Source organism: Canis aureus, chromosome 6, assembly GCF_053574225.1.
Source record: "Canis aureus isolate CA01 chromosome 6, VMU_Caureus_v.1.0, whole genome shotgun sequence".
NCBI classification, from domain to species: domain Eukaryota; kingdom Metazoa; phylum Chordata; class Mammalia; order Carnivora; family Canidae; genus Canis; species Canis aureus.
The window spans coordinates 42,027,079-42,033,755 of NC_135616.1; positions in this window are offsets into that span (position 1 = coordinate 42,027,079).

Below are 6,677 nucleotides of genomic sequence, written 5' to 3' on the forward strand. Positions count from 1 at the left end.
CTCCTCTCAACGGGTTGGGCTGGTGTTATTTGCAGACACAGCATTTGATGCATTAACATGCACAATACACAAGGTTAGTTGATAATTGATATCAATTGTGATCTAGTGCTTTACAATTCACAAAACACTTGCCCATGCTTTGTCTTGTCACACGCGTTCACTCCTGCAAAGGGTAAGTGGGATAAGCAAATGTTGGTGTCATGATGGTTTCACATAAGGGAACCGGAGCCCAAGGAGCAAACGTGATTTGAGGGTAAACAGCCAATTAAAAAGCAGGGTGGAATCTTTATTCCAGGTCTCTTGATTTCAAAGGTTGAAGGTCAAACTACAGAGGTCATTACGACAATATTTAGCATTCAAATAGGAAATAAAGCATTTGCCTAAATCTTAAAGAACCAAAATGTGTTCGTTTGCTGGGACCACTGCCACACAGCACCACAAATTTGCATGGCTTGGAACAACAGAAATCATTGTCTCACAGTTCTGGAGACAAGAAACCCAAAGTCAAGGTGTTAGGTGATTCCTCCCGAGGGCTTTGAGGGAAAGTCGACCTCATGACTCTTGCCTAACTTCTGGCGGTTTTCTGGCAATTTTTCACATTCCTTGGTTTCTGCCAAGAAACTTCAATCTCTGCCTTCATCTTCATACAGCATGTTCCCTGTGTGCACTTCTGTATCCAAATTTCCCCTTTATTATTTATATATTTATTTAAAGATTATTTATTTATTTGAGAGAAAGTGTTCACTCAAGACACAGCACCAGCAGGGAGCAGGGTGGGAGGAGCAGAGGGAGAGGGAGGAGCAGATGCCCCCTGAGCAGGGAGCCCAAGCCTGAGCCCTACCCAGGACTCAATCTCAGGACCCTGAGATCACGACCCGACCCTAAGGCAGACAACAGTTAACTGGCTGAACCACCCAGGTGCCCCCAAATTTCCTCTTTTTTTTGAGTATACCAGTCATCTTGGATTAAGGGTGCACTCTACTCCTATATAAGCTCATCTTAACAAATCACATCAGCTATAACTGTATTTTCAAATGAAGTGACAATCTGAGGTCAGCACATGAGTTTGGAGAAGCAGTTCAACCCATAAGACAAAGATACAAAAGTCTGTTCCACCTTTGCAAGCCCAGCAACTGATAAATGATGCTTTGATTCGAGTGAGTCCATGGGACTGGGGATGATCTTTAAGATGGCCTACTTTGCCACAGTGTAGATAGTGTAGATGCTTGATAGCCGAGGGCAGATATATTTCCTGGGCTGCTATGTGGCTAATTATACTTTATTCTCAGTAGTAAGTAATCATGGATACTTCATGGATTAGTGAGCTAAAAGCGTGCCTGGAAGCCACCGTTTGTATCCGGATTACAGGATACACCCTCCTCTGCTGCATTTTGAGAGTGAGAGCAACAAACGAGTCGTGTCCACCAGAGACCCTGGTCCGGTCCCGTGCATGCATACCCGCAACCGTGCAAATGGGCTTGTGCAAAAACACAGTTTGAAGAAAACCATCTATTTTCGTAGAAAAGAGTAGACCGAGAAAGTGGTCTGTTACTAACTTGGGTGAATTTATTCCAGAAACCTTTTCAGCTTTAACATTCAAGGGCTGACCCCAGGAACTGCACAATGGGTGTCTTGCCTTATCCGGTAATTGACACTTTAACACAATCAGCAAGGACAGCCTCAGGGAGTTGTTGTTTTTCTTCTTCTTCTGTCTGGTCCATTTTTTGTTGGTTTTGATGGAAATCTCTATTTTGATGAGGGAAAATTATAATTGCTTACTGGAACCAGATGTTTTTTGAGTCAGTGGATTAGATGTTTATGACTATATTGTTTTGGTTTCAAGTAATGTTGCACCCATTCCAATATTATATACATGAAATATACAGGATACATACACTAAACCTGTCTGTAAAGAATGAATAATAAAATCAATACATGCAAAGCCCACCACTTAGCTAAAGAACCAGAACATCACCTGTCACTCTCCCCTTCCCTTTATAACGTACTTGATATGCTATTTTGCTTTGCTGTGCGTGGAGCTTTATAAAAGTAGGTATATATATGTCTTCTTTGCTCGGCTCTTTGCTTTGGGTTTTGTGGCTCTGAGATGTACCTCTATGGCCACATGTAGCTTGTTCCTTTGCATTGCTATGTAATTGTCCACTGTGTTAATGCTCTAAGATTTATTTATCCCTCTGCCTGAAAAAGAACACCTGAGTCATCTGTAGTGTCTTTGTGAATAAGGAACATTCTACAGGTCTCTTGGTAAATATGTCAAAAGTTACTTTGGAGCATTGGTTTTCAAACTTCTTAAAAATGTAATATCCTAGACACATAGAACACATATATTTTACATGTATAATACAATTTGTACACATAATCTGTATACACATGGGAATACACACAGAAATGAAACAATTTGTGAGACAAGGTTATCCTTACTATAGACAATGTCCCATCAGTTTTTCTACCCTACTGTATTCTGTTTGGTTTGCTAAAAAAGCTGGTTGTACACTAGTAAATTGTTGGGGGAGTCAAAAGTTACACTTGGATTTTCAACTGCTTGGCGGGGGCAGTGCCTGTGCTAGCCCCGCACACTCTGCAAGGGTCAGCTGTATACTCAGGAGTACAACTTCCAAGTCCTAGCTATATGTATGTGCAACTTTACAACAAAATGCCAAACTCTTTTCCAAGGCGACTATACTGGTTTATAATCCTTCTAGGAAGAATTCCCGCAGATTCACATTCCTCTCCCTCACCGGCACTTTTGGGACAATTGCATCTCTGCATTGGCTCACCTAACCCAGGGCTTATGTGAGATGATTACCCTGTTTGGGGTGGACTGGGAGCCAAGGCACCTGAGCTTGTCTGAGGGGGATAAGAGGAAAACTGGTACCCCGTGTTTTGTTTCTACCGCTGAAGCCCTCTCTTTACCCTTGTCAGGAACAAACCCGACTCAGAATACTTGCCTCTCTCAGCTCGCCCCGGTGCCTGTTCTCTTTGTCCCTTTCTTGACATGTAATAGCTGTTGAAGACAGTCCAAGGCTGTCAATCACTTCTCACAGGCACTGCTGGAGGGATAGAAGCCTGCATCCCATTCCCCATGGCATCTTGCTTCTGCCCGCCTCCAGCCTCTTGCTCCTTTGTTCATCTGGCATTGAGACTACGGGCTCCTGTACACTCTAGAGGCTTCTTTTGATGGCATCCATAATTTAACCTTGAATGGAAATTGTGGACCTCTTCTCTCACACGCTCCTCTTTTCCCTGGTGTTTCACCAGAAGAGGCAGAGAATCGCCAGTCACCGTGTGCTGGTGGCTCTGCTCATGGGCCTCTGTTCATGGGTTTTGCCCAGACCCCTGTGGTGCTGTGCTGCAGCTGCATCTGGGTCCAGGTGAGCCTTATCCCAGGAGGGCTTTTGGTATTTTTTGTTAAGATCTTATTCAGTTATTTAGAGAGCACATGTGAGCAGGGGGAGGTGCAGAGAGAGAGGGGAGAAAGAATCTTAAGTAGACTCTGCCCTGAGCACATGGGGTTTGATCCCAAGACCTCAAGATCACGACCTGAGCAGAAACCAAGAGTCGGATGCCCAACCAACTGAGCCAGCCAGGCACCCCTCCAGGAGGGTTCTTGTAGCGGTGTGGTCCATGCAACCACATCATAAAGCAGGTGATATTTTTCCATGTTGACCATGCAATGATTGGGGTTTGTGTTGTTAACTAAATCAATCACCAATATAGTCATCCCAATATCATAAAAACAAAAATCCAACAAAACCTAGGCTTCTATGTTGATAAATTTATGATCCAGAAAATGAGTGAAGTTCAGATTTGCCACTTATGTGACTATGTGATTACAAGGCTCACAGTGCTCCTGGTTTGCTTTGATGCCATTATTCTTGGGAGCAGCTCTGGGTCCTGCCTCCCACAGCTTAGCAGTTCTCAAACTGGGTTTCTTGGAAACCAACTTCCTGGAGGAAAACTGTAGAGTTGGCATCCAGCCCCTCTGGAATCAGTGTCTAAGATGCCGAGTCCACAAGACCAAGTGGACAAACAGGCCCTGTCCAGTGTTTCAACCAGAGAACTCTCTTGTTTTCTTTTTTATGAATAGAATCCCATGTAAGAACCTGTTTTAGAGAATGTCACTTCTTTTTCTGAAGTTTGAAAACTACTGCAGCAGCTTGCCTTGAAACAAAAGCCCTCCAAGTAGTGGGCTATAGCTGAGGACGTCGGGCTGGGTTCTGCTGATGGTTTATTTCCCTTCAAATCAATGTGCAGCTGCTAAAATGATACTTTTTTCTTTTCTCTTCTTGTGACATTGTGATGGCTGTTCAGAGGTTCACAGTTGCCCCTGTCCTGGAGGCTGCAACCTTTTGTTCCCTTACTGCAGCGGGCCTCGATCGTCTCCCCAGATCGGTGCTCCCCTTTGTCCACAGTAATAGAGTTTCGGCCCACACATCCCCACCCAGACCCACTGTGGCTCAGCACAGCAGAGCGACAATGTTCTCCCAGTGGGCTGTAAGCAGCTCTGTGAGGCGTGTAATTTCACATCACTTGCTTAAAAAAAATCTGTTTATGCAGCTCCTGGTGGCTCAGTGAGTGAAGCATCTGCCTTCAGCTCAGGTCATAATCCCATGGTCCTGGGATCAAGCCCCACGTCAGGCTCTCTGCTCAGCAGGGCATCTGCTTCTCCCTATGCTGCTTCTGCTCTGTTCTCTCTCTCTCTCTCTCTCTCTCTCTCTCATAAGTAAATTAAAAGTTAGGGAAAAAAAGAATCTGCTTATCACTTATCATCTTCCACTCTCCCACCGTCTGGGCACTCAGACGGTGGTGACCCTGCACCCCCACGCAGAGAAGGACAACTCTGGTGGAAGGAGGAACACTAGGATGGGTCCCCAAAGTACTGTCCAACAGCTGGAACAGCTCACCTCTAGACGGAGATAAGGGTCTGTAGTTGGTTGCCATATAAGTGGTCTGCAACCCTATTCTGCAACAGAATCAGCAAATCCAGTGATTTTAGAATGGAGAGAAGTCTCAGAGCATCGATACTAGTTCTAGGATTTGGGGGAAGAAACTGTTTTGGGATTTCTGAGGTCTTGGGATCACGGGGAGCGGGAATGTGGGGTAGGAACATAGTTTACACGGAGACAGAGAAGCCCACTGCAGTGGAGAGCCTCCTTCCCTGGGATGCATGATCAGCTACCACCCACTCAGAGGCAGGAGGGGCGGGGAGACACCCTCCAGGTGAGGCTTACTGGAAGCAACCAGGTCGGGTCCTCCAGTGAGGTTGAGATCCCCTTTGACTCCCCTGGCCAAGATCTCTGCTCTGGGGACCTCTATCCTGGTTTAAGCTCTTCTGCTCTCAGAGAAGGGAATGAAGGTCAAAGGGCGTGTCGAAGGTTACACAGTGATTTAGTGATGAAGCCAGGACTAGAATCCAGCCATACCAGACCCCGCTGTCGGTCCGTCCCTGCTCTGGGGTTTTTCTCTTTTCCTGGTCCCGGCGCAGCGTGGAAACACAGAATGCACAGGAAGCCCTCGGAAGACAGATCGCATGGAAGTTTAATCTCACAACATCCAAGAATAATGTATCAAGCCAACGCTCGATACCTGGACAAGACCATCACCTCCACTGTAGACATGTGGAGCCACGCTCTCAAAAGGAGAAAGTGTAAGGAAGGGACTGGATTCTGATTCTGCTGTCATCCGTGTCACCTTTCATCTTGAGAGCTTACCGAGAATTGTCACCAAGTATGGATGCTCACACCTCCCCTCAGAGTTAAGTAGCTGTAACTCCTTTTTTAGCAGAAGGAAACCGAGGCTCCACAAAACAAGACAATAAGCTGAGTGGCTGGGGTCATCTCCAGCCAAGCTAGAAATAGTATGTATTTTGTGAAAAAAAACAGGAACGTGTGCCTCTCTCTGCTTTTCTTTGGGCAAATACCAAAAGGCAATCAGCATGCAGAGGGTTAAAAGTGGGGCAAATACATTCCGTGGTGTTGGCTCAGGACAGGGCATGTTGGAAATGAATAATAGAAAAACAGTGCTCTCGCTACACTATGTAACTCCAGCAAATTTGTGGATTTGGGTTAACCAAGGCTGAAATTCCAGAGCTCAAGTAACCCAAGAGTGGCAGGCCAGGGGAATTTCTGTTGGTTGGATTAGAAATCTTCAGTGTCAGCATTTATGCTCAACTGAACTCAACGTTTTCACCCAACATCTAAGTAACTTTCTTTCCATTCTTCTGCCGATACAGAGCCCGGAGCCCTGATGGAACATAGGTGCAAAAGGTCTGTATCCACCAGACCAGCCATGGAGGATGCTGCCTGTGGCCATCCCCCCACAACTTCCCCCTGCCTGGCACTGGAAGACACTGGATTCATCAGGCTGCGAGGACATCAAGGCAGTGGCCACACTGCATGCTTCTCACCCAATCATAGGCTGTCATGAGTCCCAAGCTGGCTGTGTCTAAATGATCCAAGTCCCCAGGAGCTGGAAGCCCCTTCAGGAAAGGGACTCCCTTATATCCTGCAGAGGTGGTGCATGCGCATGCTATTTTGTCAGCCAGGATTTGGTCGGGAAGCGGCCCCACTGTACAATCACAGGATACGTCAGGCAGTTGTGGGAGAAGCTGGGGAAGTCGGGTGTCTGAGGGGGCGCTGGTTGGTCCATTACTAATC